Source organism: Pinus tabuliformis, chromosome 5_2, assembly GCF_031772625.1.
Source record: "Pinus tabuliformis cultivar Carrire ecotype Pingquan chromosome 5_2, CPIR1, whole genome shotgun sequence".
Lineage (NCBI taxonomy): Eukaryota > Viridiplantae > Streptophyta > Pinopsida > Pinales > Pinaceae > Pinus > Pinus tabuliformis.
This window is the reverse complement of record NC_142306.1, coordinates 128,104,209-128,118,953: the sequence shown is the minus strand read 5'-3', so window position 1 is coordinate 128,118,953 and position 14,745 is coordinate 128,104,209.

Here is a 14,745-nt window from a genome sequence, read left to right as displayed (position 1 = left end):
AAGGTTTCTAGTCATTAGAGCCTTCATAACCAACAAATTTCCTTTGGACACCTTTAGTGCTCCATCTTGACCTCTCCATTTTTAAACTCCAAAATCCCAACAAACAAAAAAATTCTTCTTTAGTTTAGGCACATGTCTTACCTCTATCAATGTCCTTATAATACCCTTCAGAGTTTTAATCTTAACACTTCCAACACCAATAGTCTTACAAGAAACAATTAGTTCCCATAAAAACAATATCGTCCTCGACAATTTGCTAAGAAGAAAACCAACTTCTATGTAGGCACGTGATCTGAAGCACCAAAATCTAATAACCATTTTTATAGTGTTGTGGGAGATTACAAATAGGTAAAACTTCATCAACCATACCTAGACTTGATTCAATCCAATTTGCTTCCTTTTTGGAGTCTTCCTTGGATTTCTACCTCTACTAACAATCTTTCTTGAGCCTCTAATTTATTATAGTATCAACATTTTAGTTTACCCTTCTTTCCTTTTGACTTTGATCTTGATGTCCCTCTTGAATTCTCCCATTTTTATCTTGATAAACCCCTAGCCACTATGGCTTCTAGTGTGGAAGCTTCTATACTAGTTTTCTCCGCACCTCCTCAGAGGACAATGCTCCCATAATATAATCATAGTCAAGAGTATCAGTTGTACTAAAGCTAATGAAAGTGATTAAATGGTCCCAAGATTCAGACAATGAACACAATAGCATAATTTCCTTATCTTCCTTGCCGATTTGTACATCCATACTAGTTAATAGGCATATAAGAGTACTAGAATACATTTTAATGATAATCAATTTTGGTACCTTCTTTCATTTGTAGCTTGTAGAAAGGTCTCTTCAAGTAAAGATGGTTTGTCAAGGATCTTGTCATATAAAGGCTCTCAATTATGTTTCTTCTTGTCATTTCCTCTCCAATAATATTGAAAAGAAAATCATCTATTAAGCATAACCAAATGGTGCTAAGAGCTCTTACATCTAGATCGTTCCATTCCTCATCAATCATATTTGTAATTTATTCCTCTTACCATCCAATGCCTTATGGAGTCCTTGCTACATCAACAAATCTCACATCTTGAGCTTTCATAATTTGAAGTTATTCTTTCCAGTAAACCTCTCCACCTCAAAATTTACATTTGTTATCTTCGTCGTTAACTTCCTACACACAAGCTCTGTTAAAATTGGCAACTAGGGCCAACTTCCACCTTAGGACAGCTCATATGATGGAGATGAATATTGCATTGGCTTCCTCTTTCCAAGAGGTACAATTTTGATATAAAGATCATCTCATTTTGACAAGCAGAAATGAAATTTTGAATTTATTCTTTCTCATGGTCAAATTGTCAAGGTTGGCCTTAGTGAAATGTAGGCTCATGAAGCCCAATGGATGTGTCTCCTCACCCTCAATGAATTGTATAAATAGGAGTGACTCTTCTCTCATTTGGACTTACTCATCTCATCACATCATCTTCTCTCTCCTCTCTTGATTGGTTCGTACAACTTGGAGGTTTCTCTACTTCGTACAGGTGGAAGAGGACGAATTTATGGATTGTTTTTGGAGGCCAATTTTTTTTGTGATTAGGGCAACGTTGACTTGGGTACTTTGACCAAGCGTTGACAGCTATTTTTGGGCCAAAACTTTGATCTTTTTAGGCCACATTCCTTGGCACGCAAATTGAGGCAATTGGGGACAATTTGACCACGTTGACTGCAGTGTTGACTTTTTGTTGGAACGCAGAAATTATAGCAAGCATTATTTGAGTTGACCGAGTTGTTTTGGATTGATTGTGACCTTCTCTTGAGGCCATACTATTCTACTATTGACCGAGCTTATTACAGGTTGATTTGGGGCAGCTTTGACCACCATTGACTTTCTGGTTAACGCTGCATTGACTACTGATTTTACCGCTGATTTGGCAGATCTATTTTTGGCTTGTATTTATGATATTTGTACTCTCTCTCTCTATGTTGAACTATTGAAGAATGATAAGAAGATTTGATGAAAGGGTTTCCCCACATTGGGGTTTGTCCTTGGCATCCGCCATGTCTTGTGTCCTCTTGTCTTGGCTTGTCTTCTGCATATATTTTTATGTTCTATCTGCATTCACTGTCAATGATTATAAGTTAATGTGATTGCTACTGGATATAACTAGAAATTATCATCGGGCTACTAAAGGAATATTGAAGTAAATTGTGCTTAAGCATAGAACATACTATTGTTATCTAAAATTAACATGGTATCAGAGCTCAGGTGAAAACAAAGCCCAAGCAAGAGTGTAGCAAAGCAATCACTAAGAGAAGTTGTTAGACAAGGACTTGGAAATAGTCTCAATGACGACTACATCTTTCTTCAAATCCGAGCACAAGCTCAAAGACAAATCCAACTATCATGCATAGAATATGACTTTGGATTTGACATTAGAAATGAATGATGCCATGGACTATGTCGAAGGAAGAATAGTAGAGCCTCCTTCAAATGCATCCGTTGCTGCACAAACCAAGTACAAGAAAGGTGAGGTTAAAGCTAAGAAGATTATTGTCACACATGGCAGCAAGATAATATGAAAGATAAAACATGAGAGTACATTTTTTATTAACAAATGATATACATTTATAGTACATGGTTTGACCGTTGGGTTCCACATCTCAAGGTCTCTTGGACTCCTTTAGTCTATTCGGCTTCCACACTAACCCGTAGAGGATTAGGTGTCCAACATTCCCCCCTCTAATCCAAAGGGTTATGTATGAATCCAAGAAGAGAGTTGTAATACAAAATGTGCAAAAATGCGTGGCAGCACTAGGTTGAATGTGCTCTCTGAAATGTTGGTATAAAGGGCGGTGGTTTAAGGATGACCACCAACACTAGAACGCTTAGTGCAGTTCCCAAACTCTTCCAAAACTGGCAAGAAGTTGAAGTCTTCTGCTAGAGGAAGTGCTCCTATTGTTTTGAAGAGGGAAACCTTCAACCATGAAAGGGAGGCCTCACCCCGCATAAAAGGGAGAACTTTAACCTGAAAAGGGAAGTCTCAACCTGTGATGGTTTAAGGATGACCAATAACTCTGGAATGCTTAATGCAATTCCTGGAACTCCTCCAAAACTGGCAAGACGCTGAAGTCTTCTACTAGAGGAAGTGTCCCCATTTCTATACCTGGAATTCTTCCGAAACTTGCAAGAAGCTGAAGTCTTCTGTTATAGGAAGTGTCCCAGATTATCAACTGAAGTCATGCTCAGGGGCATCTTTGTCTCTGGCTACAACTCTGAAACGGGTGTGGCAGGTTGTGGCTCAGGCTCGCTTGATGTGGCTTTGAATCTTGTAGATGACCATCATTTCCCCCCCTGTCAAATACAAGGTGAGATGATGGAGAAAACTCAACTGCAAGACTGTTCAATACTCTAGAACAAGTTCTGACATGTGACTGGAATATCTTCTTCGTTGTTGATGCCCATTGCCAAGAAGCGATCCATCCAAGATGAATCTTTGTTCTTGGAGGAGGTTTGTTTCTGAAGCATCTGTTTGAAGAATGACTTGTTTTATGACAGTGCTTACATGGATGAAGATCAAAACAGTGATCTTTCAGATGGCCAACTCGATCATAGTGTTGGCATTTCATAACGTGTTGTGGCTGTTGTGGCTGTTGTTGCTGTGGAAAAGGGGCAAAATCTGGAACAACTGGAGGTGAACTGTCATGAATGAATCCAGCACTCTGACACTGAATGGGCTTTTAGTCGTCTGGGGTGTGAAAGGACACATCCTTGTCATATCCAAGACCAGTTCTGTGCTTGTTGTGGACAAGTTGTTCCCAAGGTCTGATGATGGGCTTAGGAAGTGCAAACTGAACTTCTACATCTGCATGTACAACTGTTGCTTTATTTGTCACTGGATCTAAATCAATTGTAACATTATTGTCTTGTTGTTTATGGGAGTTTGTTTCAATCTTTTGAACAGAAATAGGTTCAGAAAGATGACTTCACTGTTGTAATTCTGCTTGTTGTAGCTGAGATTCAAGCTGCAAAAACTCAATATTCTCTTGTGCATTTTGCAGACACATTTTAATATTGGAAAGAGAGGTTTTGTTGATCTTAACCATCTCATCAACAGTGGAATGTATCAAATTATTCAATGGTTTTAATACATCATCCATTCGGTCCATTTCAAAACAATAAAATCAGAGGAACCGTGTTGTCTTCAACTACAAATGCACCTATAAAATGATAAATAGTTGCGACTATTATATGAGTAGAAAATCGTGTCAAAAGTTAACTGTTCCACGCCACTTCAAACCCAATTTTATTTTAGGTAATGATACAAAATTATATTTTGTTCATAATCAAGACACCATGCTCCAAAACTTGCTTGGTAAGCTCAATTGTCCTTTACAGAATCATGCTATTGTGAGACAGATAACACTAGCAAGAAACTAAAACCAATAGCTAACATCAAATTTCCATCACCAAAGGAGGGATTGTCTCATCTGGTAGCTCGCCAACTTTTCCAAGGACTTGCCCCACAAGCCTGTCAGCACGTGTCAGCATGGGATCTATTGTGGTACCCACACCAATAAGGCCGCCAGGAACAACAAACTGCAACTCGTTTTGCTCAGCATAAAGTGAAATTATTCTTGAAAAGATGGGCATACACTTGATGTTGTCACCCTCGTCCTTGACAACGATGCCTGGACGAACTTCAATTTTTTTTTTGATTCACCTTCAAAACGCCCTTCAGTTTACCACTTCCTGACTATCGCTGCCAACATTCCGAACCATCGCATTCACCAACTTATACATGTACTATTCATAATAGTTTTAAACATTCAGCTCTAGTATGTGTTTGTTGGACTAAATATTAATTGTTCCCAATTTTTTTGTTTCAAACCGAAGCCTCGAATATGGTGGAGTTGATTCGTCACCATTTGCTGGAAGTGGAAGACGATTTCAATATTGGAGACGTGGATCACGCAGCACAAAATTACACATGGTCATCTTTAGCATCCATTTCCCTAGCACTCATCACCAGTGCCACCTGGGATTATATCCACGCAATTGCCACTGCCACCGCTAGCGGGTCATGCCAAAATTGCTTTAGTAGATCCACATTAGAAGGCAATCGCAATGAACTCACACAACACTTTTCTTCTACTTATTCTGTATCCGCAGTTATAAGAAAAGAACAAAGGCCGTAAATGTGAAGGTAAAGGCACAGCCACACGAAGAGGATAGTGGAGAGATGAAGCTTGTATTTCTTTGCATCCAGTTTCAAGCATAGACACACTAAATGGGACTAGCACTAAATATATAACATAGATGCATTGTTTTTAATTCAAGGCAACTAATATATGGTATATATGCCCATCATATACCACAACCTTAATAAAAGGATTCTAACGCATAATGCAGGGCTTAAAAAATTAAATGTAATGCTTCAATCAACCTCTTAACGAGTATTGAAAGACCAACACATACATGACGGTTCATCTTCATTTTAGACTATTCCAAACCACAGAATTAACACAGAGCTTTGACAAATATACGCCAGCTTGCAAATACACTAATTCCTTACTCAACGCATCATGTTGGAGTCTTCAACGAACATTCCAATGCATAGAACTCATCGCAGAGACCAACACATACCACAATCAATGCAGTATTAACAACTATTGGCAGGATTTCAATTTTCAAGATAGATATTCCACGCTAGACTCTAAAATATCACAGAACTCGATCATTTCAGAATATGTCAACTAATCAACTTCAAATTCGGCTTTGGCTTCGACTTCAGAGTCCTCCTCATTATGTCAATCCTGAACAACCTTTGAGTGGCGTGCATTCCTTCAATCGCATGGCCTTTCACATTCGAACATTTGTGGCCTGTAGCAGAGTCGTTTGGTCTTCAATACAACGTGCACGTTCTACATCCCAGCAGCCACGCCACGCAGAGTCTCAGTCCACGCTCATTGCACCATGGTTATGCAGCATTCATGCTCTTCCACAAAACAACATTCAACATTTAACGCAGTATTCAATTAGTTCAATTGGCATAATAAAGTTTGCTCAAACGCAGAGGGTTCAACGCTTCTCTCACGGTCTCAACGTTCAACAAATGCAGAGGGTTCACAGTCCCAGCATTCAATAAACGCAGACATTCAATGTACAGGAGATAGAGTTTGATTAATAAATCAACCAGAGGGATAGAGAATCAACAGAGAATTCAGTCTTTAACATTTGTATATGGTCAGCACTGAAACATCAAATGGCTCTATGCATTCTTAGATGGTTATTCTCGAACTGTAAATGTCATAATCCAAATCACCATGCTGCAGCAGAATATGAAGTACAAACCAGACACAGCGAAAGAGGTCATCAGTTTCCCATCAACAACGTCAAAAGATGGAGCAGAGAAATCAATATCTAACGATGAACCTGGGCGCGTTACGGCAAGGTAGGAGTTACAAATATATGAGTACTGCATATGAGCAGTGATAAATGCAGTCAAGGGAGGCCCAGCACTGTGCATATAGGAGAGAGCAATGTATGGAGCATTTCAAGAACTGGAACAGGCTATATATGAGTGTTGCGTATGGAGCATTTCAAGAACTGAAATTTCAGCAATGTATGGGAGAGAGCAGCGTTTTGTATGCAGGTGGAGCAGCTACAGGAGCAGCCTAGCAGAAGGAACAGTCCAGTGGAATAATAGTGAGTCGCATGGGAATAATGATGCTTTCAGGTCAGTGAAAGCGTCAGAGCTACCAGGATTTTCTATTCGGGTTAGTGTGGGCAGAGAATGCAGCTAAAATATCGCTGATAGGATTTCAGAATAGAGAATTTAAGTCGCAGAGGGCCAGGACTGCTCACAGCAGAGGAATGGCAGCGCTAATAGAGATAACAACCTCTATTCTAAGAAATGCTCAGAAAAGTATAATCAGGAGGAGAGCATTGGTTTACAAAGGCCACAGAAACAGGTGGCTCACACTTGAGCAGGGCAAGAGATCGCCCACTCTGATACCATGTTAAACACACACATGGCAGCAAGATAATATGAAAGATAAAACATGAGTACATTTTTTATTAGCAAATGATATACATTTATAGTACATGGTTTGACCGTTGGGTTCCACATCCCAAGGTCTCTTGGACTCCTTTAGTCTATTCGGCTTCCACACTAACCTGTAGAGGATTAGGTGCCCAACATTATTCATAAGCCTTTGGTTGCCTATATTTCTGATTTGGAAACATCTAAGGATATGTACGAAAGGCTAGTTGGGATGTTCAAAGTAAACAATGCAAATCAAATTCTATTTCTCAAGAACAAGCTGAAAGATATCAAGATAAATAGAGGAGAATCCATCCAATCCTACTTCATGAGGATTATCGAGATCAAGAATGATCTCCTATCTATTGGTGAAGTCACTGGTGAACGAGAACTCTCTCTTATTGCTCTTGGGGGGCTTACAAGAGATTGGGATGTGTTCAACACTACCATTCTCAACAATGACAGGATTCCGAGATTTGATGAACTATTGACCAGATGCACTCAAGAAGAAATAAGGATGATGGAAAGCTACAGCTTTCTCCACTCATTCTAAAAGAAAGAACAATGTTGTTCCAAGAAATCAAGGACAAGGGTACAACCCAAGATTCAAAGAAGGAAAGGTAGAAGCTTCAATTGTAACAAATTTGGCCACTTCTTAGAGTGTCCTCACAAGAAGGATACTCCAAGAGATGATGACAACAATAACAATAACTTCAAAGGGAATGGCAATCAAAGGAACAACAGGTTCAATAACAAAGGAAAGAGGAATGCTCCCGCTGCTCGAAATGGAAATGGTCATCCCCCCAAGAAGTCGAGAAACTCCAGGTATGATGAAGTTAATATTCCAAAGCAAAAAGAATTTATTCTTATTTCTGCCCTCTCCATCGTCTCTCCTCCAGATACTTTGGACCATTGGTTGATTGATAGCGGTGCCTCAAGGCACTTCACTGGGTACAAGGAAGCCCTCTCAAACTTAGTTGAAAAGAACACAAATATGGGGATTATACTTGGGGATAATGCCACTTATCCCTTGAAAGGAATTGGGATTGTTACTCTTCACTTAAATCAAGGTCAAACTCTTCATTTGCAAGAAGTGTTATATGTACCTGATCTGAAAAAGGACTTGGTTTCTATTTCTACGATGGAAGATAAAGGCTTCAAGGTAACATTCGTGGATGGGAAGGTTCGTCTTTGGCAAAGGAACCCAAGAGATGCATTCACTCTTGGATTCAGGGTTGAAGGTCTCTATCAGGTTGGAGGAAGTTCGTTGGGAGCAACGATTTGTGACACCTCTCTTCAATCTGAATTATGGCACCGGAGATTTGTTCACCTTCATTTTAAAGCCTTACCCGATGCAAGGAAGATGGTCACAGGGATGCCCGAATTCAACTTAAATCATGAAGGTGTTTGTTAGGGATGTGAATCTGGAAAACATACAAAGAAACCATTCCCCTCAAGTGAGACTCAAACCACTGATATTCTTCAATTGGTCCATTTTGATCTATCAGGTATGTTGTCCATGACATCTTTGGTGAATATTTGTATTATGTTATTTTTGTGGATGACTTCTCTCGCAAGAGATGGACCTATTTCTTAAAGAAGAAGGATGAAGTATTCAAATGGTTATGTTTCTTCAAAGCCTTGGTTGAGAATCAAACAGGGAAGAAGATCAAAATTCTAAGTACCGAATATGCATCAAATGAATTCAAAGACTATTGTAAAGAAGCTAGCATTAAGAGGGAGACTACAACCGCATATATTCCTTAACAAAATGGTGTTGTCGAAAGGAATAATCGTACTATCATAGAAGCCACCTGGGCTATGTTTCATGATCAAGGTCTTCCAAAGTTCTTATAAGAAGAAGCTGCCAACATCGTTGGTATATGTCCAAAATCGATGCCCACATCAAGCTTTGGATTTCAAGACACCTGAAGAAGTATTCACTGGTAAGAACCTGATCTTTCTCATTTTAGAATTTTTGGTTGTCCCATATACTTTCATGTGCCGAAAGAGAAAAGAAACAAACCAGATGCATCTGGGAAGAAAAGAACATTTGTGGGCTATAGTGAAACTTCAAAGGCATATAGAATATACGTGCCTAGTCAAAGGGAAGTGAAATTAAGTCATGATGTCACTTTCGATGAAGATTCTGATCTTGGAAAGATCTGAGATCTTCCTATTCTTAAGAAAGACAATGATGATGCTAATGCATAAAAGCAGGATGAACCTCCGTCTGATGAACCGATGCCCGATGTTGAAGGTCTGATGGATCCCATTGATCCACCTTCTAGTGAGCCCACTACTTCAAGAAAAGGGCTTTTTTGGCTCAAAGATACCCTTGAAGATGCTAAGAAACATATTGCACCGAGAGGGACTTTTCGTGAAAGCAAGAAGTTGAATAGGTACCAAGGTACTTAGCTGCCATGAGTACCATTGTACAATATGAGCCTTGTACATTCGAAGAAGTCGTGAAGCAACAGGTTTGGAAGGATGCAATGAACGAGGAATATGAGTTGGTCATGAAGAATGATGTATGGGATGTGGTTTCTAGACCCAAGAACAAGTCAATGGTCACTTCGAAATGGCTCTACAAGATCAAACATGGAGCTGATGGGACTGCTGAGAAATTCAAGGCCAGATTTGTAGCTCGAGGCTTCTCTCAAAAGGAAGGAGTAGATTCTGATGAGATATTTGCACCAGTTGCCCAATATACCACCATCCGTTCAGTCATAACCCTTGTTGCCTCGCAAGGATGGAACCTTCATCAGATGGATGTCGAAATTGCCTTCTTGCATGGTTCGCATAAGGAGGAAGTGTATGTGGAACAACCCGAGGGGTTCGAGGTTCAATATCGTGAGACACATGTACGCAGGTTGAAGAAATCCCTATATGGCTTGAAGCAAGCCCCTACGACTTGGTATGAGAAGATCGATAGCTATCTTATGAAGTTGGGATTTACGAGAAGCAATGTTGACCCGAACCTATAATTCAAGGTTGAAAAGGACAGACCTCTAATTCTAGTCCCTTATGTGGATGATCTTTTTATGACAGGTGATGACCCTCTCATTCATCAATGCAAGACAGAGTTGGCTTTCGAGTTCAAGATGAAGGACTTAAGACTGATGCATTATTTCCTAGGGTTGGAGGTTTGGCAAAAGTCAGGTGAGATTTTCCTTTCGCAAGGAAAATATATTATGTAGCTAATTGAGAGATGTGGGATGATGGACTGCAAGTCCGTGACTACTCTGATGGAACTCAACTTTAAGAAGCTATGTGTAAGTGTTGTTGGGCCCACATTAGCGAATCTTACCGAGTATCCTCAACTTGTGGGGGCACTAATGTTCTTGGTCAACTCTCGTCCTAACATATGCTTCGTTGTGAACACATCAATATATGGTCGAGCCTCGTCACATTCATTGGATTGCTGCCAAGAATCTCTTAAGATATCTCCGAGGCACAATCCACTATGGTCTAAGATACACTACCGGGAATTTGAGGCTACATGGATATACAAATGTTCACTGCGCTGGCAGTGTGGTGGATCGTAAAAGCACGTCCGGGTGTTCCTTCTCTTTGGGGTCTGCTTCTATATCTTGGATGAGCATGAAACAGAAATTGGTTGCACTAAGCATCGCCAAGGCCGAATACATTGTTGCGAGTATGGCCTGTTGTGAAGCAGTTTGGTTAAGGAAGCTCTTCAGTGAGCTATTTAAGCATGTGCTAGATACCACCGTGATCTTTTGCGACAACCAGAGTGGAATCTATCTATCAGAGAATCCTGTGTTCCATGACCACTCCAAGCACATTGATATCAAGTACCACTTTATCCAAGATATGGTACAACGAGGAGCAGTTAGGCTCCAACACATCAGGACAGATGAGCAGGTTGTAGACATTCTCACAAAGCCTCTCGGGAAGGTCAAATTCTTAACCTTCCGAGAGAGACTTGGAGTCGTGGAACGACCCTCCTATAAGGGTCTCGTATGACTCAGACACGAAGCTTTGGGATCTCCTGGGGGCATGGGGTGCTTCTTGGAGCTAGCTATGAGCGACAATAGTGTGAGTGGTTCACCTTCCCCTAGTGGTGCACTGGATACAGGGTGAGTGGTTCACCTTCCCTGTGATACCCTATTATGGTTGACATGTGTGTAGGGTGAGTGTTTACCTTCCCCTACGATTGACATATGCATAGGATGAGTGGTTCACCTCCTCCTATGTCATATGAGCAGGATGAGTGGTTCACCTTCTCTTGTTGATGCCTCAACACACATCCTGCCCATAGAGTCTGGGACTCATGGGAAGTACCTCTCATCTGGCCAATGAGTTGGGAAAAGCTGGTTAGGGACCATAGCACTACCGATGGACGCATCATGTAATGTCGTACTCCCTGTGACTAGGATGCATGGTATCCAACAACTTGATCTGAGATCAAAGATTGACTTTTGTCAATGGAGAGTGGTATGATCTTATGACTCACTATCGATCACTTCTTCATTATTTCTTCATGGTTCAACAGAGCAAGGCAATGATGGCATGATGGTTCAGGATGACAAGTTGGAATGACGATGGATTGGCAGGTGGAATTCTCCCTAGTTGAAAGGGAGTGTTAAAATTGGCAACTAGGGCCAACTTCCACCTTAGGACAGCTCATATGATGGAGATGATTATTGCATTGGATTCCTTTTTCCGAGAGGTACAATTTTGATATAAAGATCATGTCATTCTGACAAGCAGAAATGGAATTTTGAATTTATTCTTTCTCATGGTCAAATTGTCGAGGTCGGGTTCAATCAAATGTAGACTCATGAAACCCAATGGATGTTTCTCTTGACCCTCAACGAATTGTATAAATAGGAGTGGCCCTTCTCTCATTTACACTCACTCATCTCATCACATCATCTTCTCTCTGCTCTCTTGATTGGTTCGTACAACTTGGAGGCTTCTCTACTTCGCATGTGTGGAAGAGGACGAATTTCTAGGCTGTTTTTAGAGGCCAAATTTTTTTGTGATTAGGGCAGTGTTGACCAGCGCTGACTTGGGTACATTGACCAAGCATTGACTTATGTTTTTTGGCCAAAGTTTCGATCTTTTTAGGCCGCATTCCTTGGCATGCAAATCAACGCAATTAGGGACAGTTTGACCACGTTGACTGTAGCATTGACTTTTTGTTTGACGCAAAAATTACAACAAACATTGTTTGAGTAGACCGAGTTGTTTTGGGTTGACTTTGACCCTCTCTTGAGGCCATACTATTCTGTTGTTGACGGAGCTAATTACAGGTTGATTTGGGGCAGCTTTGACAACCGTTGACTTTCTGGTTAGGGCTGCATTGACCATTGATTTGACTTCTGATTTGGCAGATCTGTTTTGGGGTTTGTCCCTGGAATCCGCCACATCTTGTGTCCTCTTGTCTTGGCTTGTCTTCTGCATATATTTTTATGTTCTATATGCATTTACTATCAATGTTTATAAGTTAATGTGATTGATACTGGATATAATTGGAAACTGTCATTGGGCTACTAACGGAATATTGAAGTAAATTGTGCTTAAGCATAGAACATACCATTGTTATCTAAAATTAACAAGCTCCCTCCAAATCGATTTTTTTAAAAGATATCAATATGGAAAAATTTTAATATGTTTGTGTACCTTCACCACAAACCAAACTTTGTGGCCTCCACCAAACTCAGCCTCTATAAGCCCAAATAAATATTTACAAACCTCCACTAAATCGAAAATGTGTGTGTATGTGTGTGTTTTTCTTTACCAAAAATGACTCTGCAAATCGGTGCACACACACACACACTTGTACCACCTGGGTCATGCACCAACACGATTAGAATTATAGACTTGCGAGTTGAACTCCTTCATGCCTCCTCTACATGGCTAGACCGTGTGGATAGAATGTCTCAAACAAACACGAATAAACTCTCTTCCACGAAATTTATTAGGGGTTGCTTCCTCGCTCAACCTCTACAACTTACAAAAAAAAAAAAGGATCCACTTGACCTCTACGACCTTCCTCTCCTATGAATTAAACTCGGTTCCATGCGCTGCAAATGGCAGCTAGGGTTTAACCTCTATGCAAACATGACTCTACGGGCCAAAAATAGCAGCTCACTCCTCTATAATGGTGACTAGGGTTAACCTATGTGCGGACACCTTCTCGATAGGTTTTACAGTGTGTAGACAATCACTCTCCTGCTCGATGATGCCTATACAAGATTTGGACCCTCTTCTTCTATACGTGATAAATAGAACTCAACCCCTTTCACCTTAGCTCTGATACTACTCGTAGTATTTATGAGCCCGAATAAACTATTAATTGCAAATAAATAATGACATAAAGATAACAAAGAAGCACTCATACAATGTTAGGCCCCTACACTAGTAGGGGCCTGACATACAAGACATATTAACGTGGGAAAACCCTGACAGTGTATCAAGAAGATATCCATGGGGCAAGGTATCAGTATATTTATTGCTCAACAAACAAGATTACAATCAGGCTTACAACCCTATTCTATTTGTCAAGCTACATGGATAAATCTAACTTGGCACTACTGCATGTGTTACTTATACAAACTATCAAATAAGTAAATTTTGGTTTCTACAATATAATTTTCTCTTAATTGATGTAATGATTCCAAGAGAGAGAACATTTTCCTACAAAGCAGCTCAGTTACACAAGTTAAGGAGCTGAAACTTGTTCTGAAATTGCCAGCTATTCAGGTGGCTTTCTTAAAGTATGGGTTTCGCATGGCACTAACCCCAACATTATGCACAAAACAGGACACCACAATGGATAGAAATATTAGCAGTATTTGAGATTCTTGCAACATCCTTGCAGAGTTTCAAAAGCTTCTCTATTTCTGTGCAACCAATGGCCAAAAGCATAGCCATAAATGAGTGTGGTGTTTTCTTTTTTTCTTGTTTTCTTTTTTTTTCCTTTTTTCAAAAGCCACTGGGAAAAACCATGGAGGGAATCCTGGCATCCCCCATAAAAGGGAAATGTCCCACCCTGCATCTCCCTATTTCCCAAAAAGAAAGATGTAGGGAAATCTCCAATACTTAGTTTACCCATCTTCGAAACATGAGAGGCACATCCCCATGTAGCATTGTTAAATGACCTTCAATCACTGATTTCTCGAGGGTTAGTTCAATCAATTCGGTACACAGAATGGGAAAATGCTACTAACCTTGCTACAATGACAACAATTGTTTGCAAGTTTCCTATCAAGATGGATTACGGTATCCTATATTTCTACAGGTTAATGTATTTTAGTCAGTGGGGTGGAAAACTGGATGCAACTAGTTACCACCTAAGGCTATCAGCCAAGTTCACTCATCAGGGACAGGCCTTGTACTTTTCCCATGAACTGCATAATATGCAACTGTAGATAGCAGCAGCAAAAACTAATAATATTGTCATTTTTCATGGTTTCACACCGTTGTGATCCAAAGGGTGGAGACCTCTGTTAAATTTTGATGAATCTCTTGATGTTTCAAACCTTAAACAGGAGATGAGCATTAGTTCTCCTGAAGATAAGCCTGCTTTAATGTTTGAAAAATCGAGGCATTGCCATTGTAACGTGTTTTACAATTATAAAAACAATCAAAAAGAAAGTTCTCTACACTATGCTTATTGCACCAAAAGGTGCTTCTACAGCACAGTATGTTTGAGATATTTGTGCAGGTGGTGTTTCTACA